The following is a 26,058-nucleotide window of genomic DNA, read 5'->3' as shown; positions in this document are numbered from 1 at the left end:
GTCCCCTAGGGGAGTGACCCTTGCCTAATGGGTCGCTCCCCAACTCTAAAAAAAAAAGAATAAAAAAAAAAAAGATCCCTGGCGCCTAGTGGTTTCTGCCCCCCTCGGGGGAAGATCAGCCTAATAACAATAGGCCGATCTGCCCCCATGGGGGCAGTAAAGGCCTTGAAAAACATTGCCCCCCTGGGGAGCGACCCTTGCCCAAGGGGTCGCTCCACTTATGCCAATTTCTTTTTTCAAAACAAATCCCTGGTGTCTAGTGGGCATTTCAGAAGCCGGATCGCTTTACGATCCGGCTTCTGAAATGCTCTGAGAGACTTCAAAGGGACGGAAATTCCTTTCCCTCCCTTTGAAGCCTCTCAGTCCCCCATCACATGAGCGGAAGAGAAATGCAAAGCATTTCTCTTCCAATCGCATGGGGAAGTGGCCTCTGATGAGGTCAGCGCGCAAATGCCTGCTGACGTCATCAGACGTCACTGGGGGGGGTCGGCAGGCCCTTCCTCTTCCATCCCTGCCTTGGGGGGGGGTGGGAGGGAAGCCCACAGAGGGAGCACTAGCGCTCCCTCTGAGCTCAGTGCAGAGGACGTAATGGTTACTTCCTCAGCACAGGAGCACTGTGCCGGTGGACGTAACCATTTCATCCACGGCACAGAAGGGGTTAAGAATTGGGACCCCAATGAGGTCAACCGTTAACCGAGATATTTTGTTTTTATCAGAGACATACGCCATGGGTGCACTTTTGTGACTTTCTTTAATGATTGGGCCCCTAATTTAGTCAATTGTTAACCAAGACATTTTATGTTTATCAAAATTCTATTTCTCTCTATATCTATCTACTGACTGGCTTTACTGTGAGTGAGAGCATGCTGCTCTTCCACAAGGAGCATATTGGCACACAAAATAGTTTTGTTCAGTGCCAGGACTACTGTGGCAATGTGTGCTTTTTAAGACCAACCTTTTTTTTTTGCTTTTTGCCAATGTTGTTACAATGGCAAGGGCCTGGCAACTCCCAAAACAATAAAGTATTACAAAAGTTATGTCAAAACAAAACACACATTGACGAAACCAAAAGACTGGCCACCAATGTCGGATCAATTGGCTTTGCCACTGCTTGTTTGTTTTCATACTTCCCATAATCATGTTGAAAATGGTTACGCTGATTTTCTATTATGAATATTTTGTGAAAATACTAGCACATAACAACACATTTTAGCAAATGATTCTTCAAAGAAATAGTACTTAAAATTTCACAGTAAGTTAGCAAAACGTTTTTTCCTTCTTACATTTTTTTCCTGAACTTTTACTTTGAAAGCAAAGAATCATCAATCTTGCTTACAAGCTTTTGCAAACATTTGCATCAAATAAGAGACCATTCTGGGAGCGTTATATGTAGCCTCATATGGTTAAACTTTCAAACAAATGTGTAAACGTTGTTTTTACTGGAACCATTGTCAGTAGTGCAGTGTGACCTTACAGCGTTTATTTAGAGAGCACTCACCCTAATAATAAAGGCTTTGCCTTAATATACCATAAATACAAGTTTGAACAGCATTATTGTACAGACATAATGATTATCTCAACTACAGACAGTTTCCTTCAGTGTAAACAGGCAGGCAAAGGGTGTGTGCTGCAGGGAGTTGGGCCTACCTGTCCCAAGGACAATATAAACTTAAAAACAATATCCTTGACTCAAACAATATATCCTGGGCGTTGGGCTATAGGAATCTTGTTTTAAATGTTAATAACAACTATTTAAAAAAAGGAAAGGTGGCAACCCTACTTCCTTACTTCCTATAGTCAGAAATGAATAAATCAGCCACAGTGAGGTAGAGGAACTATTTTGCCGGTGTTATTGGTATTTTTCAAAGGCAAGATAAGCATGGTGTAACCACAACTGGTCAAATTAATTTTTAATGGAAGAGTGATAATCTCTCCCTGACAAGCCACTGTTTTATTAATAGTTCCTCTAAAGCCTGTAATGGTGTTAATGAGCTCTATTAGTGCCTGACGCTTGAAAGGTCAAAAGTGAAAGTTGAGGAGTATGGTGTCCTTCTGCCCACCAGGTATGAATCATATCCTACATTATTAGTGAATCTTGCACCAGCTGTAAATCACATCATGTCCGCAGCAGGTGAAGGAAGTGAGACGTGTTTGGCAGCAGTGACCGCACATCAAATTTCGGCATTCATTTTAATGGTTTTGTCTCTTTTGAAAATTCCCTAAGTGGATTCTCCAGAAAACAGGGGTACCGTTGTTTCATTTATATAAAACACGGAACAATGCTCCAGTACATTTTTCACTCATAACACCCTCCTCAGAAAATAAAGGCAAACCCCATAATTAATGAGTGAATCAGGCTATCAGTTTGTCTTTGGCCCACTATTCCTAGCCCAGGTGCCCAGGTGCCCAGGTGCACTCCTTACCATGACTTACAGCAAGCACCATCTAAGATCACAGGTTTAAAACATTACCCTGTTGCTCTGAGTGAGATCTGCTAGGACCCAAAATCAGACCCATACCACCACACCTTACTCAGGCGATGTGAAGGGACGCAAAGCTGGAACTCCACATGTGAAGCTCCTAAACAGACATGGTTTAACACCTACCATCTACACACATTTGGCTGTAGGGTATGGTTCAGATAGTTCAGCCAGTCCCATTTTTTGCCTTTGCATTCTGAGACTTGTGGTTTTGACTCATTCTTACAAATCTCTGATCCTGCATACAAAGTGCTGATAGGTAAACACCAGGATTGTGAGATTTGCTGAAGTATTCTACATGACTTCTGTTCACTTGGTACTTAGGCTTTAAAAACACTTTAAAAGAACTTTGTCTGATGCAATGGCTGAAACATTTGAAAAGGGGCTGGAGCAACTCAGCTTGGTAGCAAGTTTTGCAAAGCAACCCCTCCATCTTCACCTTGTATTACCAGCAGAGGTTGTACCAATGGTAAAAAGAATAAAACAAATATTGCAGGAGATATGCCTTTTGTGCATGGCCAGATTTTTCACCTTGCCTGGGGCCTATTTTATTGAATGTTTTTAGACCCTGCACAATGGGGCACTGCTGTTTAGTACCCAATGTATGGAGTTTGAACCCTAAAACATAGAGATATTTTGCTGATCCTTAGTTGACATATTTACATTTTCTTCAAGGCAATAGCATATGGTGCAGAAATACACCCATGGAATGAAAAATAGCTGTTGCCTGTGGACTGCAGCACTTATTGTACCATCTACTAGAGCAACAAAAAATGGCTTCAGGCCTACTCTGCTTAGCCTGACTGCTGCAGTATAACATTTGCTGAATGACCGTTAACATAACTCTTTTTGGCATGTAGAAATCTCCCTTTTAAATATTAGCAACTCACCCCTATGTAAGCTTTGTAACAAGGTTGAGTGCATGGTGTTTAAAAGTGGGACTTGTTGAAAATTAATGTTGCCATACCCCTACAGTGACAAGGCCCTAAAAGCTTTTTAACTGTGGAAGGCTTATCTGTCCTATGTAGAAAACCAGACTACATACTAAAATTACTAATTCCATATATCAGGAAAGGGACCAGCTAGAATAATAATTAAAATAGTATTTCTAATAGTTATTAAAATATATTTCAATTGTGGATTTTTATTAAATATTAAGGAAATGTAACTTTTAGAAAACTACTTTTTCCCTGCCTGAAGCTCGTGATGGCTAATTTGTATGTGCTCTTCAGCAGTAGCCCAGCCAGTGTTTAGCCTAGTGTTGGTGTGAAAGAGCTGTGAAATGCCTCCTAGGAGCAAACAATAGGCTGACCTAAGTGGGCAAAGTTGGCACCTCTGAACTCCACAGATTATTCAGAGTGAGACTGTGGGCATCCTGTGACACCTCACTTGTCAAATCCTGCTTGACAGGCCTGTTGTGCCCCATGTAACACTTGAGGTACACTTGAAAGGAAGAGAAGAGGATATCAAGACAATTCTTCTCTATTCACTGTTCGGTTGCCGGAGGACCCTGCTTTTGTCCTACCAGACTTATGTCTCTGAGTTTTTGTGGGTACAATGCCTCCTCCAGACTGGATTTTAGTGTTAGATGTAGGTTTCAAAGGTGATTTCCCTGTGACAGTCTCACAAACACCTGCAGCTCTAAGAGCCCATGTTTACTATGGCTGAAGACTTTCAACATCTTGAAAATGTACTGACACATGACATTTAGGATTTGTATGCAGTAAAACAAACAGGAGCTGCTGAAAACAAAAGTGAGTAGGGTTACCCCTGGGAACATTTACTGCATTAGCTAGGGAGGATCCAGGAATTACCTACACTCACTAGGTGGTGCAAGGCATAAATGTGGCACCTCCAGGCACCCACTTGAAAACACTTCTAGACCTGCAGAAGGCCAGAAGATGACTAAACCTGCTGACTGTGACCTGAAAGGAGCCCTAAAGGCCTGGACTTGCTCCCTCCTGTATCGAGGAAAAAGAAGTGAACTCCAAGAATCAGTCGGCTGACCTCCTGTGTGGCTACAGGAAAATAAACAAGCTTCGTTTTCATGGAAGTGTACAGATGGTAAGTAGCAATTGGACCTGGGCTACACCTTTCTGTAGGTCTCTGCCTGACACCTCATGAGTCATTAAATACCTCCCTTGGGGCTCTTGGGGGCTTTAGAAGTGTACTTATGTGGTTATTTGAAACTTAAAAGACTAAGTCAGGAGGAAACATCTTTGACCGGGTAAACTTGGTTGGTGTCTCTGACCTACGCTCCATCGTGGTCAGTTTGAAATTGCGCCTAGGTCCCTGTCTACTGCGACCATATATTAATGTTGGCTTATAGCACTTTTTGGTGCTATGTCTACTTAAAATGTTAAAAATTCATATCTCCTGGTTCCCATTTTTTTTTTTTATTGTTTTGTTTATTAAATATTACTCCATTTTTTCTAATTTGGTATGGGCTTTTTTATTCTTTTGCGTTTTAACTATATTGCTGTTTTGGTGCTGAATAAATACCTTGCATATTAAACCTGGTTTCCCTTCTTGCCATAGCCAGAAGGTTCAGCTCAGGTTAATTTATTGACCTTGGAAAAAGTTATGATTATTTCTTATGGTGAGCTGTCACCCACCCCAAATACCCATCCAATTTCTTACAAATACAATGAATTATGAAGTGTTTGTAAGAGCATGGGAGTCGTGTGGGTTACTAGGGTATCGCCAGGGAAGCTAAATTGACATCACTGCACAAAGAGGACCCACTCACAACCACAGACTCATAGACCCAGGTATAAGAGGGCCTAGCGCCTTCTTGCACCACATTACCTTCATTTGTTTACGCTAATGTGGCCCAACGAGGACAAAATTGCCACACCAGATTTACAAAGTGGCGCAATGCATGCATTGACCACTTTGTAACCCCTTGCACTACATTATGCCTGCACCAGGCATAATGTATGTAAGGGGGGCATTGCAGCATTTGTAATGCCTGCTCAGAGCAGGCATAAAAAGGGGGCACGCCATTATTTATAATGGGCCCCTATGTACTGTTTTGGCGCTAACCCTGAACAGGACATCAATAGCGTAACAAATGTTGATGCTATTGCCCCCGACCTTGCGCCATGGTGCGCCGTACTTTAAATACGGCACACGCATGGTAGCAGTAGGGGGGGTGTTAAGGGGCGCAAGAAAAGTGGCGCCGCACTGGTTGCAGCTCTACTTTTCTTGAATCTGCCCTATAAAGTCAGCTGCTTTTATTGGGCAGGTTGGGAAGCAGATCCGCGTTGAAAAAAAGCGGTTGGCCCAGCTTCCATAAAATATGGGTACAATCACTTTTATGATGCCATGCTTCTCCATAGTTCAAAGCTCCACTATGCCTCTCACTAAAGTGGGAAGAGGATGGGAGAGTGGTGATAGCAATAAATTTTCTTTGATTTTAAGAAATAATCAGTGAATCAGACTGACATCTTTGCAAATACACTGACTCACCAATCATCGCAAAGCAAAAAGGCTGGCAACCGAATCCAGACATGTTTACTTTGCCAATGCGTGTTTTACAAATGTTTTGGGCAAAGCTGTTTTGTAAGCTGGAACTGTATTGTACAATGATCAATTTGGACAGGATATGTCTGTTGTTGCTTCCGGGTGAAAACAGTAAGCCGTGCTCTCTGCCGCTTTTCGCCGTATTTGTAAGTGTTTTTCAACTTTTCAGCGTATTGCCTCCTTGCGCTCTTGCCCCCATTTGTGCCCCTTCTGATTGCTGTACTCCGATTGTATTTTGTGCCATTACTGTATTTTGTGACTGTTTTTAAATTGTGTCCGACTTTTCTGTGCCTTGTTTTCCTGGTTTTTGCCCCTTGTGCGCTCCCCCTTGCAGTTCTCTCCCTGCCGCTGCCTCCCTGCGGCCCGCCCCCCTCACGCCCCCATTCGCCGCTCCTTCCCGCCTCCCGCCTCCCAGCTGCTCCTCCCTCCCCCCTCCCTTCTTAATCGCTGGCGCTGCGCGTCGCGAGTGAGCGACCTCTGACCTGTTTTAGGTCTAGAGCTCGCCCCCCACATCCGCAGCACCACCTTGCTGTCTCGTGCCCCTGACCCCCGCCCACGCTGCTGCTAGCGTGTTCGAGCCCCCAGAGAGTGTCTAGTGGGCTCTGCTAAGCTTCGCTAGACCTGTGTGCTCTCTGCCGCTTTTCGCCGTATTTGTAAGTGTTTTTCAACTTTTCAGCGCATTGCCTCCTTGCGCTCTTGCCCCCATTTGTGCCCCTTCTGATTGCTGTACTCCGATTGTATTTTGTGCCATTACTGTATTTTGTGACTGTTTTTAAATTGTGCCCGACTTTTCTGTGCCTTGTTTTCCTGGTTTTCGCCCCTTGTGCGCCCCCTTGCAGTTCTCTCCCTGCCGCTGCCTCCCTGCGGCCCCGCCCCCCTCGCACCCCCATTCGCCCCTCCCTCCCGCCTCCTGCCTCCCAGCTGCTCCTCCCTCCCCCCTCCCTTCTTAATGGCTGGCGCTGCGCGTCGCGAGTGAGCGACCTCTGACCTGTTTTAGGTCTAGAGCTCGCCCCCCACGTCCGCAGCACCACCTTGCTGTCTCGTGCCCCTGACCCCCGCCCACGCTGCTGCTAGCGTGTTCGAGCCCCCAGAGCGTGTCTAGTGGGCTCTGCTAAGCTTCGCTAGACCCGTGTGCTCTCTGCCGCTTTTCGCCGTATTTGTAAGTGTTTTTCAACTTTTCAGCGCATTGCCTCCTTGCGCTCTTGCCCCCATTTGTGCCCCTTCTGATTGCTGTACTCCGATTGTATTTTGTGCCATTACTGTATTTTGTGACTGTTTTTAAATTGTGCCCGACTTTTCTGTGCCTTGTTTTCCTGGTTTTCGCCCCTTGTGCGCTCCCCCTTGCAGTTCTCTCCCTGCCGCTGCCTCCCTGCGGCCCGCCCCCCTCACGCCCCCATTCGCCGCTCCTTCCCGCCTCCCGCCTCCCAGCTGCTCCTCCCTCCCCCCTCCCTTCTTAATGGCTGGCGCTGCGCGTCGCGAGTGAGCGACCTCTGACCTGTTTTAGGTCTAGAGCTCGCCCCCCACGTCCGCAGCACCACCTTGCTGTCTCGTGCCCCTGACCCCCGCCCACGCTGCTGCTAGCGTGTTCGAGCCCCCAGAGCGTGTCTAGTGGGCTCTGCTAAGCTTCGCTAGACCTGTGTGCTCTCTGCCGCTTTTCGCCGTATTTGTAAGTGTTTTTCAACTTTTCAGCGCATTGCCTCCTTGCGCTCTTGCCCCCATTTGTGCCCCTTCTGATTGCTGTACTCCGATTGTATTTTGTGCCATTACTGTATTTTGTGACTGTTTTTAAATTGTGCCTGACTTTTCTGTGCCTTGTTTTCCTGGTTTTCGCCCCTTGTGCGCTCCCCCTTGCAGTTCTCTCCCTGCCGCTGCCTCCCTGCGGCCCCGCCCCCCTCACGCCCCCATTCGCCGCTCCCTCCCGCCTCCTGCCTCCCAGCTGCTCCTCCCTCCCCCCTCCCTTCTTAATGGCTGGCGCTGCGCGTCACGAGTGAGCGACCTCTGACCTATTTTAGGTCTAGAGCTCGCCCCCCACGTCCACAGCACCACCTTGCTGTCTCGTGCCCCTGACCCCCACCCACGCTGCTGCTAGCGTGTTCGAGCCCCCAGAGCGTGTCTAGTGGGCTCTGCTAAGCTTCGCTAGACCCGTGTGCTCTCTGCCGCTTTTCGCCGTATTTGTAAGTGTTTTTCAACTTTTCAGCGCATTGCCTCCTTGCGCTCTTGCCCCCATTTGTGCCCCTTCTGATTGCTGTACTCCGATTGTATTTTGTGCCATTACTGTATTTTGTGACTGTTTTTAAATTGTGCCCGACTTTTCTGTGCCTTGTTTTCCTGGTTTTCGCCCCTTGTGCGCTCCCCCTTGCAGTTCTCTCCCTGCCGCTGCCTCCCTGCGGCCCCGCCCCCCTCGCGCCCCCATTCGCCGCTCCCTCCCGCCTCCCAGCTGCTCCTCCCTCATCCCTCCCTTCTTAATGGCTGGTGCTGCGCGTCCGCGCCAGAGGCGCACCAGGGGCAAGCCCGTCTGCGCCCGTCCGCGCCCGTCCGCGCCTGGACCGCACCCAGCGCCCCCCCCGGACCGCACGCCCCCCGCACAACCAGCCTTCGCTACTCTACCAGCGAACTACTCGCCCTTAACCCTGGCTCCTCCACAACCTGCTTCCAGGCCACCCCGAAGCACACCAAAGGACCCTTCTCCTGCTGCACCTGCAATTTCACCTGCAACAGAACAACGAAGCCTACAACAACCGACACCAACCACCTGCACTGCATCCTCCTCAACACACGCTCCGCACGAAAGCACGCAATCGAGCTCTGGGACCTGCTCGACACCACCGCCCCAGACGTAGCCTTCCTTACCGAAACCTGGTGGAACGACTCCTCGGCCCCAGACATCGCCATCGCCATCCCTGACGGCTACAAGATCACCAGAAGAGATCGCACCAATGGAACCGGTGGAGGAATAGCCATCGTCCACAAATCCACCCTCAAGATCCACACCCACACGGACGACACCCTCAAGACAGCTGAACACCTTCACTTCCAGATCCACACGGACCCCAACACTACCCTCAGAGGAACTCTCATATATCGACCACCAGGACCAAGACCCCCCTTCAGTGACACCATTTCCGGCCTCGCCAGCACCCACGCCCTCGCCTCAACGGACTACATCCTCCTTGGAGACCTCAACTTCCACCTGGAGAACAACAACGACGCCAACACCGCATCACTGACCACCAACCTCTCCAACCTCGGACTCAGACAACTGGTCAACACACCCACCCACATCGCCGGTCACACCCTAGACCCACTCTTCACTGCAAGCAACCACATCTCTTTCAACCACACCACCGAACTCCACTGGACCGACCACCACTGCGTCCATTTCACATTCAAGAAAAACACCGAACATCACTGCACCCCACTACCACCACACCGCCGCTGGGGAAAAGTCACTGCAGACCAACTAACCAGCACCCTCGCCAAGAACCCACCGACCGACCCCACCAACCCGGACTCCGCCGCCATCAACCTCCAACAGTGGCTCCTCAACTGCACCAACACCCTCGCACCACTCAAGAGGCCCACCGTCAACCAAGAAAAGAAAAAAGCAGCATGGTTCACAGACGAACTCATCACCTCCAAACGCTCCTGCCAGAAACTCAAGAAAAAATGGCTGCTCGAACGCACACCCAACAGCCTAGCAGCCCACAAGGAAGCCACCCGCAAGCACCACCAACTTATCCGACTCGCCAAACGCTCCCACTTCACAGAACGCCTTAACAACGCGCACGACAGCAAGGAACTCTTCTGCATCGTGAAGGAGCTCTCCAACCCCAGCGCCAACGTCAACAACATCCCACCATCCCAGAAACTCTGCGACGCACTCTCTACTTTTTTCTACCAGAAAATCACTGCCATCCACGACAGCCTCAACTCCACACCTCCGCCAGACCCCACCCCGACAACTCCTCCTACGCCAACCGCCTCACCACCTGGACCCACGTAGATGACGCCGAAACCCGAAAGACCATGAACTCCATCCACTCAGGATCCCCATCAGACCCCTGCCCACACCACGTCTACAACAAAGCCGACTCCACCATCGCCCCCCAACTTCGTAAAATCATCAACCTTTCCTTCGACACCGCCACCGTCCCGGACAGCTGGAAGCACGCCGACATCCAAGCCCTCCTCAAGAAACCAAAGGCTGACCTCAGCGACCTCAAAAACTTCCGCCCGATCTCCCTCCTCCCCTTCCCAGCGAAGGTCATCGAGAAGATCGTCAATGCCCAGCTCACCCACTACCTCGAAGACAACTCCATCCTAGACCCCTCCCAATCCGGATTCAGACGCAACCACAGCACCGAGACTGCACTCCTCGCCGCCACAGACGACATCAGACAGCAAATGGACAACGGCGAAACTTCAGCCCTCATCCTCCTAGACCTATCCGCCGCCTTCGATACGGTCTGCCACCGCACCCTACTAACTCGTCTCCACGAAGCCGGAATACAAGACAAAGCCCTCAACTGGATCTCCTCTTTTCTCTCCGGCAGAACCCAGAGAGTCCGACTCTCATCCTTCCGCTCCGAAGCCACCAACCTCATCTGCGGAGTCCCCCAAGGCTCCTCGCTAAGCCCAACGGTATTCAACGTCTACATGGCACCCCTCGCTCAACTGGCCCGGCAGCACAACCTTAGTATCCTCTCCTACGCCGACGACACCCAGCTCATCCTCTCCCTTACTAAAGATCCATACACCGCCAAAGCCAACCTCCACGAGGGACTAAAATCCATCGCCGAATGGATGAGAAACAGCCGCCTGAAGCTAAACTCAGATAAGACGGAAGTCCTCATCCTCGGACGCTCCCCCTCGGCCTGGGACGACTCCTGATGGCCCACCGCACTGGGACCCCCACCTACTCCAGCCAACCACGCACGCAACCTCGGCTTCATCCTCGACTCCGCCCTCACCATGTCCAAACAGGTCAACACAGTCTCCTCCTCCTGCTTCAACACCCTCCGCATGCTCTGTAGAATCTACAAGTGGATCCCGATGGAAACCAGAAAAACGGTGACCCAGGCCCTCGTCAGTAGCAGACTAGACTACGGCAACGCACTCTACACAGGCATCCCAGCAAAAGACATCCAACGACTGCAACGCATCAGGAACGCATCCGCCCGTCTGATCCTCGACATACCCCGCCGATACCACATCCCCCACCACCTGAAGGACCTCCACTGGCTCCCCGTGGACAAGAGGATCACCTTTAAACTTCTCACCCACACGCACAAAGCACAACACAACGCCGGACCCGCCTACCTGAACAACAGTCTCAACTTCTACGCCCCCTCCCGCCAACTCCGCTCTGCCAACCTCTCCCTCGCCATCGTTCCCCGAATTCAACGCAAGACCGCCGGCGGCAGATCCTTCTCCTACCTTGCCGCCAAGACCTGGAACTCACTCCCGACCCCCCTGCGCCAGACCCAGGACCTCCTCACCTTCAGGAGACTCCTCAAGACATGGCTCTTCGACCGATAGCAGCTGCCCCCCCCCAGGGCCTTGAAACCCTAACGGGTACATAGTGCGCTTTATAAATTTAATGATTGATTGATTGATTGCTCAAGCTTGAATTTTCAGCCGTGCTTTACAGCTGTCTGTCACCAAAGCAAGGCCAGGACAGACTCAGTCACCCTGCATAAGCACCAGCCAGTTATCAAATATCTTGTTTCTCTGCGTGCAAATCTGCCTATGACAAGATCCCTCAAATAAAATGAGTGACTGAAGCTGTGGAAGCTACACCAGGAGAAGTGTGCTCTTGGCACAACATGCAGAAAAGGCTGTACTTGAAAGACAGGAAAAAGTAGTAGCTAGTGCCGTCGCCAACTTATGTCAATAGAGGCCATTAGTTTCCACACTGTAATAACGGCCTGCTTTATTTGTCTAGTGCGCTATCCATTTCACAAGCCTGTTACCTGAGCAACAATCACGTTGGGCAAACAGGCACATGAGTGGGAGCCAGAAAAGAACCATCTTTGGAAGGGGATAGCCCATCTCTGTGCCAGCTTAAGCGCTACAAACTCAGTTTTTGTAAGTGTTTTCAAAATACGATACACCAGGTAACACATCACAGAACTATTTTAATACCACAGTGTTAGCTATTTCCTCCGGCCACTTCAGACTAAGAATGTTTAAAGGTCCTCACTGACCATTCGCTCCTTTATTCTAGTTTCATTTTAGTTGCATAGCCGCACCAAAGCTGTGATGATCTCATTAAAAACGTCCTTTGTGAAAACAAAGATTAGATAACTGCTAGTAGTATGAACATGCATTAAGGCTACTGTTAAGTATACAGATTATTTATTGCATAGAGATGATTTAGTTGTGGTAAACAATTTATAAATGTCAATAATTATATATCATGTTTCATCAGTGGTATTTTCATCTTGCCATTCATGTCAGGAAAATGTCTGATTAGTTCCTGATAATCATTATTACACCAATTATAGGCTTCCTCGTGACAGACTAATACCAGGTCCACTCAGTCTAGTCAATGTGCTACTTTCTAGGGGCTTGAAGACAACAGCATTAGAGTTGGCACCATAAATGAACAGCGAAAAGGGACTCCATTTCCCAGGAGAAATCATTGCATTATTTGTATCTTAACTGCCACGCAAGACGTATTTAGTAAGCACTTTGGAAGGGAAGTGTAATCACACACCTCAGCATGTAGAGATTCAACAAGTGTGTTCACCCCTGCGATAAACAGGAGTTCGATATGCTCACTTGTATAGGGGGTCATGATACTTGTTTTTTCTTCAAGAACCCTGAAAAGAGCTCAGACCTACGCCACAGTATAACGTAGCACTTAAGCAGTTGCTCGGTCCGCCGGGGTAGAAGAAGAGAAGCATTATGGAGACAGAAATTGGATATTATGTAGTATCTAAGGATAGAGTGTCAGTAAGAAAGTGGGTGGACAGGTTTGCCTGATACTGTGGCAGAGGCGGTACTTATCTCCATAGACACGAATGTCTCGTGACAGGAGTGTCTAATTTACCATAGTCTTTCATTTGTATTTACATTATTGCTCTTCACTCTCCCACATTAAATGCCAGACCGGTGCTTCAAATAGGCAGGTACTGTCTGGAACTGAGTAACTGCACTTCTTATTTTGAAAGGTAGAGTGCCTGCACTTCTCAGTCCGGCTGCAATACATTTAATTGGAGAGTACCTGCACTTCTCCGGAGTAAACAGGTACTGCGGCTAGCGAGTACGGGCACTTCTGTGTTTCCATTTAAAGCACAGTACCAGACTACAAATACCAAAATGCAAATAAAGACAGGACGGGATCAGCTAAGTAGTCAACTTCATCGGTGTCCGAGTTGCTTCACCCCACCAATAAATGTATTTTCAAGTAAATAATTGGGTATAGGTGCTTCCAGTCGGGTATTGTGAGGGGTCAGTTCTATTTCACCAGGAATTTGTGCATACAGAGAAAAACGCATACACACTCTCTCCTCTCTCTATTTTGAAAATCTTCAAAAATGTTATTTTACAGAATATTGTGTTTTCTCTCACTTAGTACCCATGCCATTCCGCCTTCCTCCTCTTTCCCGCTGCCCCTTAAGTCCCTCTGGTGCCCCCTGCGGGTGGTATAATGTATCTTATCATTACACGCCAGTGTGATTGTTGGAAAATCTTCTGCTCAGTTTTACTGACCAAACTAAGATGATTAGCTTGAAACATCCCGGCCCTTCACTGTTCATAGTTTACCTAGCTCTTCCGTCTCACCTGGGAGAGAGGCTTGTGCCTTCTCCAAGAAAGAGGAAGCGGGCACGTGCTGCTAGCGCACCCTCGTCCCTCACAGACATGTCTAGACGATCCCTTCATCGTGTGTCTCACATTCCTACGCTGCCATGCGGCGCAGTGCGCGCGCCAGGTATAAAGGGGCTCCTATGTGCTCCTCTGAGAGAGTGACGTCATTGCCGTGATCTAGAGACGCATCTCTTTTCAATGGCTGTGTTCCTGTCTGCCCAGACTCTAGTTCTCAATCTGTTACACTGTATGTATGCATTTATTAAATAGTGGGTTTAATGGCATCCAGTGTACGAACTAGGGTGCCGACACGCTGCACAGAAATGCTTCACTGGGTAAAACTATTACATGTATTTGGTTTATCTGGTGAGTCCAAGTCAGTGCATTCTAGTCGTTATATACCCGGTTCTGTGCAAACAGAAATGTTCTAAGCAGACTTTTTCAGGGGAAGAAGTGGTGACATGACGTGCCTTTTTAACTTCACTTTCACTCACACACACAATGTTCCACATACACACAAGCGCAGGGCAGAAGTCCTAAAGAAAGAAGTGGGTGGACAATCCTAGCGAGGCAGTATGCAAGTGACATCATGGCACATGACATCACAGCTCATGACGTCACAGAGCGTGGCATCGCATAGGGCATCACAGGAAGTGATCTCGCAAGATATGATATCAGATACATGTGTCTGCCAAACCTTGTAACCCTCACTGTCTTATGTAACTCATCTTGTATCTCCATTTACACACTTGCATGATTTATTGTCACTGGTGTATTAAAAAATTGAGAGAAAACAAGAAGAGGGAGCCCCAAACCATGTCCTTAAGGTCGAGCTGCCGCTGTGTTCCAGACGCTGATTTTGCCACCTCTGAGGCCAGGGGTCTCAAAAGAAGTGTCAGGGGTTGCAAGGGGCAAGCCAGGGGTTGAAGCTGGAACTTCTGGCAAACCCTAATGACGTCCATGCTTAAGGCTTACATCAATGGTAAAGTCACTGAAGAGCTCCAACTACACTACAGATATATAATCCAATTGGGTATCTATTAGTGACTCAGTTGTTACTTTGCAGGTTTGAACCATAACACTCTATACATTTGTTAGCAAGTGTTATGGCCAATTAATATTGGGGTGTAATACATTCAATCTGGTGTTTAGTTTTCAAAAACAAATCAATTTTGAAAATATTAAATGGAGCAGTGGTATGAATCAGTGAAGACAAGAATGTTAAAGATACTGGTAGGATGGGTTGTGTTGGGCCTATTTATGGCTTGCCCTCACCTTGAGTATGGGGGTTGTTATTTTAGGCCCTTTGGGATGGAACTTACTGTAATGACAGAAAAACAAGTGTTTCTCAATCAGCTATATGTCAACATTAAAATTATTGTATTAAAAACTATTTTATGTATGTTTGTAATGGTAAAAGATATATTTATATATCAGTGTTTCAATGCATGCATTATAAATCATAAAACCATATCATATACGTCAATAAATTTGATAAAATGAACGTAATTGTTAATAGCACCATCATTTTATATTTAGGTACTTAGGTACTTAGGTTCGTTCATGATGTGCCACCCGTATGCGCCATTTCATGGCACAATATGATGATTACAAACATCTACCCATTAACCTTTCAAGTGTGTTCTTGAGTATCATTACAATGAGTATGGATTCCCTCCTTGTGAAACTCCCACTGTGCAGGTACTAGTCCCTCCTTCTGAATTTGGGTGAGAACTTCCATCAATGTCTCACACCTATCTTTCAGTTCTTTGCAGATGGTTTCCTCTGGTAAATCAGTTGTTAAGTCGTAGCTACTCTTCAGTAGTAGGTCATGTCATTTCAACCTCCTTTTAATATTGATTTATGGTTGGTTGGGAAACCGCTGTTTATTGTGTTTATGGCTTGTAGCATACACAGTGTTAGGCCAGTACAGGATTTATTTTTGTGGTAAGCATTTGTATATCTACCAATGAGTCTATCCAATTGGAGCTCATGTGAGTGGGTCAATGGTATATAACAAATGTGTCATGACACCAGGCCATTTGGTGATACCATGCTAAATGGAAGAGAAAAAAATAGAGAGGTCAAGGTTCAGTAAGAGGGAATCGAAGATAAAATGATTCCTTATCTGAGACCAAATCCGTGAGAAATGGAATCCAGACAGAAAATAATTTAGGTTTTAATGTCAAATTAGGACCATACGCTCCTGACTCCCTTTTTAAAGAGAGCGTTGAAAAGAAGAGTCTTGCTTAGTCTTCAACTTTACTTCACCCTCTGCACAATTTAAAGACAAAAGCATCGTTGATGCCTCCACTGGCCACATCACATGACCCCAGCTTTGTCTTGCAGGATGTGCGCTGTCACAGGTTCCTAGTAGAGACTTTGCACTACATAGTAGTACGTAGTAGATATCGTCTCGTAGTGACTTTCATGGACGTTTTATTAAGTGAAATAGCAGACAAGGGATGAAAATAAGAACTCAACTTCCCCCTCTTGCTATGTGACGTAAACACTACACTACGTGGCCCATCCCCTCTTGACATCAGTGAGGGAAGCAGCAGGGTCGGAATCCTCTGCATGGTCTCGACCCCTTGCACCATACTGAAGGACTCCGCAGGAGGGAGAAGACTGCATTGCCGTTCTTTACCTTGCAGACTGAAATGGCACAGAGACATTGAATGATCTCTCCCTTCTTTATTTTAGTAATAAAGGGGTAGGGGGAGACACTGTTGCTCAGCTCTACCGTTGACACCTAACTGCAGAAGTGATATGGAACATCATGAGTCAACCTATGTTTCGTTTTTTTAAAATAATTATTGTTTAACAAATATTATATTTATAAATTACATTTATGTATTTGAACTATTTTGTTTACTAAACATTTAATTTCATGCGTTGATGTACTGTAACATTGTATTTTATTACTTCCAGGTTGATAACAAGTCTTTAAATTATTTTACATTTATTTTATACATTAAAATACTTTTCACTGTATTTTTTAAATTATAGCATTTACTAATTTTCACACACTTTCTCAGAGGGAGATCTCCCCTAAGTAGGAGAGATCTCCACCCAGTGGTGAAAAGGTTCTGGGAGTAATATTACACCATAAATTCTACTGAAGGAGGCTCTATCCCCAAGGCATGTAAGTTTACAACTATTTGTAAATCTCCACTCATAAGTGGTGAATAGCAAAAAAGTTAAGAGTTAAACTGAGGTGTAGGATTAGACCTTAACATGAGTAAATATACGCCTGTATATTTACCTCTGTGAATTAGCCTTAAAGGGTTTGAACATGAACATTTTTACCTTCACGTCTGTAGTGACAAACTCAAACTCAAACAGTTACAGACCTTCTGATCCGCCTGCCTCTGCTCCACTCATCTTGTGAAGACACTTTGGTCTTTGGGTAAACTTGGGTTTGGTCATCCGGTGACAGGCAGCGTTTGCAAACGCGGTGCTATATCAAATTCTCTCTGCCATACGTGGAAAATAAATGGCATAAAAGGGTGTATAGCTCTCTGTTACCACAAACTGTGTGTCATTTGGGCAGGGGTGGTTTCTCTTTTAGGGCTGAGGGGCTGCGCCCCTCTGAAATTCCTACACATTAATATAAAAAAAATTAAATAGATCAATTTGTTTAGAGATATGATTGTATCTCTAAACAACCAGGCTGCCTGACCCGCCTCGCTTTGAAGCAGGAGATGGAAGCCAGGCAGCAAATCAACTTTTTTACACTGTGACGCACAACGCGGGTGGACTGCTCTAAAGCCCTTCATTTTCATTGTGGTCTATGGCAGTATCCACTATAGCTCAGTGATGTTTTTAGCGTCATGATTTTGGGTGTCAGAGTCTTCATTGATGACTGAGGGCAGCCGGCTGTCATTCACATGTGTAGATCCCACCTTTCCCCCATTCGTCACGCAGTAGGAGTGGATGCAAGCACGTGTGATTTTGTGTCTTGTCTTCGGTAATGGTAAGTGTTAGAATGCTAATCTTGTATTATTTTTATTTTACTGAGACCCCTTGGAGACACCTTGTCACGCTAACCTCCCCCTTGTGACACCCCAGGCCCTGGCTGCAGATCGCTGGCTCCTTTAGAAGTGGAGCTGCTGTATTTGTTCCTCGTGAAACTGTTTAAAAAGACAAGCAGGGTTATTGGTCTCTTGTGAAACGGATCCATATATCTGAGACAAGCACAAGGGGAGAAATACATGCTTACAATAAAGGAAGTTATCCACTGTATGGGGTTAAAATTGGCTCTATCTTCATGCCCCTAACGTTAATGCCACAAACATGGATTGATATGCAAACAATGAATGTTAAAATGTGTTTAATGTGTGTCAGCCATTTACTTTCTCTTATTTCACATATTTAACTTAATGTTGTATTCCCCAAGAGAGTTAGCTGTTTCAAAATGCTCTGTTTCTGTATTTCTTTTTGTGCATTTTATTACTCTTTGACTCATGCCAGGTGTTTATAAGGGGCTTTGACTGAGAGCGCTGGTGCTGAGGCTGAAGGCAAAGCAAAGTGCCAGACAGTGGGTTAGTCTGTCTGCAGAGCACACAGAACAATGGTCATGTATTTCAGTTACAAATGAAATGCAGTGTATATGTGTGTGAATGGGGTCAAAATATTTAGAAGGCAAAAGCTAAATTAAATAAAGTCCTTAAATGTGAATGAGAGCAGTGTATGTTTGGGGTGGTAAAATGAGGACGATGCAAGGGAGTGCATTCAGGGGAGAGGGAAAAGAGGGTGCTGAAGAGGAAAGAGAGGGGGGTTGAAAATGTGCAGATGGATGAGATGTGAAGAAAAAAAAGGGATGTACATAACTAACGTAAAGCACAAAACTGAATGCCCTACTCCTTCCACGGGCCTCAATAATATTTAATTCACAGTCTCACAATTTCAGAATTTAAATATTTCCAATGTAAATTATTTATCACTAATCATAGTTGTTACTCATTCATCTTAAACAGCTAGCAACCATTGACAAAGCCAACAGTACTGACAGGTTATAGGTGTATGTCAGTTGTGTTATATTTCTGTATGCAATAACATCTCAGAGAGAAACCAAAATACAGGCCGGGTGGCACACTACGGGAATCACAGAAATTTATTTTACATGTTCCGTTTTAGAAAGCCCCCACTTTTTTCATCCCACTTACAGATCTGGCTGCACGTATTTCTGTATGATTGATTACAGCCAACAGCTGTGGGTGCTTCCTGATGCCTGCTTGGAGCATTTTCTTCCAAAGTTGATGCTGCATGCAGTGCAAGACACTGGGCCAGCACACACTAGGTTGTGGTGCTCTACAATTTGCACATTAAAGTAACTGTTAAGCGTATTAATGCAGCATGTTATGAGGCAGTTTTTAATGTGTTGAGTATTTCAAGACTATACCTTCCCACTGTTTTATAAACCTTGCTTTCTCACTGAATTCATTTGCTTTCAAGTGCACGACTTGTCAATTTTTTCTTGGGTGGAGGACTCACCTTATTTGTCCATTAAGCTTGTTCGCTTCACTCTACATAAAAGTCATACCCAACTTTTACGCCCTAATACTTTGAAATGTAACCAGCCACCACTGCAGTCGGGCGAGGCCTCCCCTGGGCCTAGCAGCTGTGTGTAGACAGCAGTAAATGGGAAGCGTCTCTCTCACTGTAAAAGCTGGAGGGGCAACGACTGCAGGGATGGGGTTTTCTGGGATGCTCCGGGCGAAGGCGGCTCTTCACGACAGCTCAGACTATTGTGTTTCAGAGGATCTTCTCTCGCGCCTTTTTAACTTCAGAAAAGGCCTCGGGGTTTCTAAACTGTCAGAAGGTAGCACTTAAACTATGACCTCGGAGGGACAGTTTGGAGTCCAGGGAAACGGTTATTGTAAGATATGTTTGACAACCCCTTGCTCTCTAATAGTGACTCTGTAAGGGGTACTTAAAGCGTCGCTATCATCTGAGAAACACGAGCTTGGCAGCGCCTTCCCACCTGCGGTTTAGATTGCAACATTTCCGATGACGTTACTGAAACCAGCAAGGCCCAGCCCTCGACTCACTTTCACCCGGGAAACATTGCTCGACATCAACAGACACATGCTCACGGCCGTTCACTGTGTACAACATGCGATTTTGCAAGGAGGCAACTCTGTACGTGACACATGGACCATTTATAATGCGGCGGCTTCCCATCGGTCCACGCGTCTACCCACCCGGAGCAAGTCCTGTCAGGGTTATGTACCATCTTCCCCAAAGAAAACAGGCCTCTAGAAAGTTGTATATAATAACTTCGAGAGGAGGCTGGGTTTCCTTATCTTGACTGACATATTTAAGGGAAATGGTGCATTTTAGTTACAGTGTCTTTGTGCTGCTAATTGTTTTGTAGTAAAATAAAAGATACAAGTTTGATCGACACGCGATTATTTCAATCACTTGATGTGTTGCAATAAATGCAATAATTCTTCTTTCCATAGTATATGTCTTAAATCTTCTTTAGAATCATCATCAATATTTCTAGCAACTGGTAGCAAAAGTTTAGTTGATTCTGAGACTATCATTGACCAGAAAAAGAAAAGAAAACGGTTCTGATCTTGTCCATTTCTGGTGAACCTAGTCAGTGTCCACTTGCTGCCCTGTTCCCTGTGAGGTTGTGATCTTTCTATCATTTTCACGCAGTCCTTTCTGAGTCATAGTATTTGGGTGTTTCCCATGCTGATCTTTATGTTTTTTGTTACTCATATTTTCTCACGGCTGGGCCTCTATTCCCAGCTTAGTCTGTGTTCCTGTCTAAATAATATGCTTGGCGATTATTCCTGTGCTGTTGCAAGCACGTCCCTTTCAATGAAATGTTAGTTGTGTGTTTTTTAGAACTCGGTGCTAAACGATGGGTGTGAGTCGCAAAGGTTCTGGGAAATTTGAGTACATACAAGTACACTACATTTTAGTGTATGTAAATCACTGTGTTACTCCAGTCTATAATATACGTTTTTTTTTCGCTAGACCAACATTCGCAGGAGATACTGGAGCAAATTATAGTTGGTGTAAACTAGTCATGCAAATCTATGTAGTTTGCAAAATCAAGTGCATTTTGAGTACAACCCCATCTGCAAGTTTCGACCTGAAACCTTGCAGATTGCCAAGATACACAATGTGGTTTTATTTAATTTATCCAAACAAAGGAAGCAACCCACATTTTGAAAGAGCCCACTTTGTGAGAAACGTATGATTTTTTAACATTACAAAGTGGATTCCTGACTTTCATATTGATGAAACAGCAAAGCTTGTGCAAGGGACCAAATCAATCGTCAAACTTGGAATTTCCTCTTTTGTGAGTGTGGAAAATTATTTATATTGTTTTCATTGGCTACTTCCTGAACACTCCATATAAACGATCAGGGGACGGTTGTATGTTAGAATATTGATGTAAAGAATTTAGTAAACAACGTTATTCTGGTACCATACCTTAGTGACACCCCGTATGAACCATCAGCACAACAAAGGAGCCTGGTTGTGCCACTGCAGACTAAATCTTACTAAATTATAGCTTAGGTTCATGAGGGTTTTTTGTGAAACGCCCCGAACGTTTGCGTAGGGTGCCACCTACTTCTACAGTCTTGCAAGATCAATTTAGTTGTTCGACCTGTGGACATACTCACATCATAAACAGCATCATTCATGATACAATAAACAAAATAAATGTTAAGCACCTGCATTCAAAGCTGCATCTAAACGTACACTATTTTGTAACACTTATGCTCATGTGTCATTTAAACCATTCTACATTTCTACCTACACATTAAGGGCCAGATGTAGGAAGCCTTTTGCGCCTTGCAAACGGCGAAAAACGCAGTTTGCGAGGCGCAAAAGGACTTACGCGATACAGAGTCACATTTTGTGAGTCGGTACCGACTCGCAAAATGTGATTCCGACTCGCAAACAGGAAGGGGTGTTCCCTTCCTATTTGCGACCGCATCGCGATGTTGAGTTACTTTGTGACCGCGAAAGCGGTCGCAAACCAACTCGCAGTTACCATCCACTTGAAGTGGATGGTAACTCATTCGCAAAAGGGAAGGGGTCCCCATGGGACCCTTTCCCCTTTGTGAATGCCACCAAAAAGTATTTTTCAGAGCAGGCAGTGGTCCTATGGACCACTGCCTGCTCTGAAAAAACCGAAACTAAATGGTTTCGGTATTTTTTCTTTTTGCAGCTCGTTTTTCTTTAAGGAATACGGGCTGCAAAAATAAAAAATAAAACTGCTTTATTTAAAAACAGTCACAGACATGGTGGTCTGCTGTCTTCAGTAGGCCACCATCCCTGTGAGTGCCTAGACTCGCTATAGGGTCGCAAACTGCGACCCACCTCATTAATATTCATGAGGTGGGTCTTTGCGACCCCATAGCGAGTCGCAGAAGGTGTCTGAGACACCTTTCTGCATCTCGAATTGCGAGTTGCAATTTGCGAGTCGCTATGACTCGCAAATTGCAAGTCGCAATTGTATACCTACCTACATCTGGCCCTAAATGAGATACACACCATTTTCCCCACATCAATCTAAAGTCAACCACTACCCATCCTACTATGCACCCGAAGAACACCTAGGAGCTCAATGAAAGTTGGAGCATTCCAGTGACCTCACAGGAAACAAAGCAATACATATATGGTACACACGTAGTACTTAGTTACTCAGCAAAATGAAGGTGATTTAGGCCTCGCATGGGATATGGAAGCTGCTATTCAAATAACCATACATTATTATATTACAGTATAGTGACCACTTTTTCTTAATGTAAATGTGGGTTATGCATGCCACATAAATATAAATTATGAAGGCTGTGGCGTTGTGGGCAAAATAGCAATGACAGTGCAAAAATCAGTGACTGAGTTTAAGCATCCCATTCATCACTAATTGTGCTTTTCAATAAGGAACCCCAAGTGACACACATGTCTAAACATGGGCCCAGTATCAGATAGTGATGCTCCTCATTAATGAATGTCTTGGAGGGCATGGCATAGCAGTTTCAACTGGACTGTCCACTTACTTGTGGCAATGCCCCAAATTGATTGGCATATGCTTGATCTCTGTGTTCTGTGGCACAGTAAACAAAAAGATGATGGACTGGAATGTGGCCTTGCCAATAATAACTTTCTGAAACGAATTCAAGTGTTCTACTCATCGCTTTTCACAGCCAGTTACATATGAGCAGTTTGCACTTACCTAAGTAATATGCACTTCTTTTACCTTTTGTGGCTCTAGTATATTTTACTGATATTTTAATTACTGATTTATTGTTGATTTACTTACTTTAACAAACAAGTTTTCCTTTTATGAATCAGTACATGGACAAACTTCCCCTGTTTTTATCAGGGGTGGGCGGTGAACTCCACTTCTGAGTTTTGTACTCAGCATTTCAAGCAGAACACAGAGTTCAGCAAAAAAACTCCACCAGCCACCGGCGGAGCGGAGTTCACCGGCACGCTCACCCACCCCTTGTTTTTATCTTGCCCACTATGAGCAAGACGTGTCTGTATTTTCCCAGTTAGTGTCACATGACTAGGTACTTGGAGATTTTTTGGAAGTGAGTTTAGCGGTCATGAAATGTTTTGGATTGAGAGCTCTGGTGCCCAAGTTCCTGCACTGCTCTCACTGTGAATCAAAACTGTTCCACTGGAACAGAGTAAAGTTCAAATTCAATGTTTCAGTCTTACGCCTTTTTTGACATGAACGTTGTCAGGGCACAAGTCCTAAAAAAATAAGTGGGGGACTAACCAAGTTAGGCAGCATGCAAGTGACATCATGGCGCATGACATCACAGTGCGTGACATCACAGCGGATGGCATTGCATGCTGAATCACAGGAAGTGGCATCACAACCCATGACCTCACAATAGTGACATCGCATAAAGGGACATCAAATCTTAAGACCCCACACCGGTTTGCTAGATCTACCATGGTTACGTTTGAGCTCATTACAATATTTAACAAATGAGACTTTGTGTCAGGCTTGTGCCAAAAAAGTGACACAACCCAATGCAAAATATGGGCCTCAACTTGCACATTTATTTTTTAAAACCCTGCCACAAAGAGATTGAAAACAAGAAGAAATATGGCAACACATCTGTTCTGCTTAATTGGTTGCAAAGTCTACATTTTAAAATATCTTATGGGGTTAAGGCACCTGATGGAGAGATCTTTGTGTGTCCAGTAAATCTCAGGGAATAATAATAATGGTGAGATAAGTTTTGGAGGTAATGCATCTGCTGTAGAAACCTGTTTTTTCTCTAATCTCAGTTTTGAATCAAAGTAGCATATAGGGTTAATGTGCCTGCTTCAAAGTGCATCATCTAATTGCAAATATTTGCAGATTTTTATTATTAGTCATAAGGTAAGTGATATACTGATTTTAACACAGAGATCCTTTTGTCACTCACAGTTCATAAATGGTAATTTTTCTAATATATTAAGTTATGAATTACATGTGACTCCTACACCTTGTAATCCTCACTGTCTTAGGTAACACATTTTGTACATTGATTTACACATGTATAGGATTTATTGCCAATGTATAATGTGAACGTGTGATGTAAAGCTCTTTGACATCCTGCAATAGAATGAGTAGTGCTGTAAAAGAAATAAACCAACATAGTGGTATTTAAATTGTTATTTGTGCAAATACTGGAAGATATCAACAAATCTGGCATTCTTACAGTGCATAAAAATCTCTTATAAGCAGGGATTGAACAACATAAAACACATGACTCTCTTAAGTATTTGTGAAGTGATAAAAGCTTTGTGCATTTGTTTCCCCTCCCCTGCATTTGCATCTGGGTTTGAGGCTCAGATAGCTCCCAGCCACAATAAGTGGAACAAAAGGAGGCCTGATGGCCCATTAAATTCGTCCTTTCTTGTGGGCTCATTTGGAGTCTGAAACATGAAAGCCCCCTCGCCACCTGCACATTGCTGCTGGAAAACAAAACCAGACAAGGTACAGGCCCTGCTGATTGTGTCCCGGTGTCTAAAAATGACACTGGGACAAGTTTAGCATATTTCAGTGGGGCCCACTTCTTGCAGGGTGGAGGGTGTCCACCCTGTGAAAATAGTCGGTAGACGCTTTGTACCTGCATGTACTCCTGACTTGTGCCCTGAATGTTGCCAGGCCCTCTGTTTGTGCATATTAATGATCAAAGCCTCCCCACTCAATTTAATGTTGTAGTCCTCACTAAATCTAGGGGTGTTTGTAGACAATTTTATTACGCTTGCATAGTCTGCAAAAGTGTCAAATTTAGACTTGTATTTCGTAGCTCTTCCGATTTTATCAGTCTGCACAAGCAGTGGCAAAAATTGTACACAACTGGATTTGGCCAGAGCCATGCAATCTTGTGAAGTTGGGAAGCTTGTATCACGTTTCTCCCAAACTGTATCCCTGACAAGTTGTATAGTTCTATTAAAGAGCTCTCAATGGACATACATAGTATATCAAGAAGTAAGATGGCTTCATCTTGGATTCTACTTTTATTTTTACAGTGAGATCAAGAAAATATATTTTAATTTTCATTGTAAACTTTGCACTGGTGTTACACCTTTTATGGTGACAATTATTACAATTATTTAAGTTTGTATCTCTTCAGTAAGCATAAAAGTATTAGTCAAACATTCAGTCCCATTGGGTTGTATGGTTAAGAAACTGGTTATCATCTGTACCCCAAATGAACAAACATAGCAAATGGTATTATGCTCCGGAGTGATCACTTTTAATATATTTTGGCCTTACTTAAGAGTATACCAGGAGTACTTCATTCTACCCGATCAGCGAATGCCCTGTTGAAGTACAACCTGCAATATTTAGAGGTCTATGGCAGAGCTCTCTATGCCACAGTTCTATTCTTTCAGGAGAGGTGCAGTTGCAGGGGCTCGATCCAACACACTGAAACATTTGCTGAGCGGCCACAATATTTAATACAATCCATCAGCAACAAAACAAACTCCCAAAGCGAGAGTTTGTTATTAAAAAACAAAAAAATATATTCCTGACATGTTGGGCCGTCTCTCAGCTGTGTTAGTCATGTCTTTGCTTTCCTGTTCGGAACTGGCAAACTTTCCCTGGAGGAGAAAAGTACGCTGGAACATCTGCCTTAAGTACGGCAGACGGTCTGATATTCTTAGACTGATGGCCTAATATCTGGTGGACCATTAGTCAAAGGTTTCCTCCAGTGGAGACAGGTAAGCCAATTCAAGGTTCTGCCAGGAGAAC

The 26,058-nt window shown here is 45.0% G+C and overlaps 1 protein-coding gene across 7 annotated transcripts in view; it reads left to right on the top strand.

Moving 5' to 3' along the window:
* The window catches only part of SH3RF2 (SH3 domain containing ring finger 2), a 260,863-nt gene that overhangs the window by 109,602 nt on the left and 125,203 nt on the right, over positions 1–26,058 (top strand). The window lies entirely within an intron of this gene.

Source organism: Pleurodeles waltl, chromosome 7 (assembly GCF_031143425.1).
Source record: "Pleurodeles waltl isolate 20211129_DDA chromosome 7, aPleWal1.hap1.20221129, whole genome shotgun sequence".
Lineage (NCBI taxonomy): Eukaryota > Metazoa > Chordata > Amphibia > Caudata > Salamandridae > Pleurodeles > Pleurodeles waltl.
This window is presented reverse-complemented; position numbering and strand designations above follow the sequence as displayed.